The sequence below is a fragment of the Aplysia californica genome, unplaced genomic scaffold (genome assembly GCF_000002075.1).
Source record: "Aplysia californica isolate F4 #8 unplaced genomic scaffold, AplCal3.0 scaffold01170, whole genome shotgun sequence".
NCBI lineage: Eukaryota > Metazoa > Mollusca > Gastropoda > Aplysiida > Aplysiidae > Aplysia > Aplysia californica.
Genome location: NW_004798440.1, coordinates 23,884 through 24,746, shown reverse-complemented (window position 1 = coordinate 24,746; position 863 = coordinate 23,884).

The window sequence follows — 863 nt, the reverse complement described above, 5'->3', positions numbered from 1 at the left end:
TTTGTTCGAGTCTGTGTGTGTGTGTCTGTGTGTGTGTGTCTGTGTGTGTGAGAGTGTATGTGTGTGTGTGTGTGTGTGTGTGTCTGTGTGTGTGAGAGTGTATGTGTGAGTATATATCTTTGTGAGTGAATGTTTAAGTGTGAGTGTGTGTGTGTATGTGTGTCTGTGTGTATATGTGTCTCTGTGTGTCTGTGTGTTTATGTGTGTGTTTGCGCGCGATAGAGTGGTGGGTCATCAGACGAAGAGTTTTTGGTGTTATTGGACGAGTCAATGAGAGTTTGATTTGCTGAATTATAACATAATAGTTATAGCATTAATGTCATTATGAATTTAATTCTGAGTTATAGTGTGCTAATAAGTGTTGGTATGTTTTGTTTGTTACTGCTGTCCTTTCGTGTATAAAGTTATTACAACTGCATAAGGTCATATGAGCGCCAGAAGATTAGATGCGTTACAAAAGAGTAACACACATAACAAAGAAAAAGGGGAGATAAGGACGATATATGTTTGATAGGAAAGAAGAAGCAAACCACTCCAGAGCACCCGCCAACCACCCACTTATAATGTTTAAAAAATACACAAGCAAAAAAAATGTGAAGTGGCTGTTTGTTCTGGTGGTTGTCTTATACAGGTTGCCGTTAGAGCAGGTACGACCGTATAATAAAAGGCAAGAAGGACGTGGGTAAGAACATAATATTGATGAGATTATCACAAGGCTGGAGGCATTAGTAAGGGAAATACCAGACAGAGATATCTTTGGAGAAATTGTGTTATGTTATGTTCGGATGGGTTGGGGTGGGATGGGGAAGGGGTGGGGATGGGGTGGGGATGGGGTGGGGATGGAGTGTGGTTGGGATGGGATG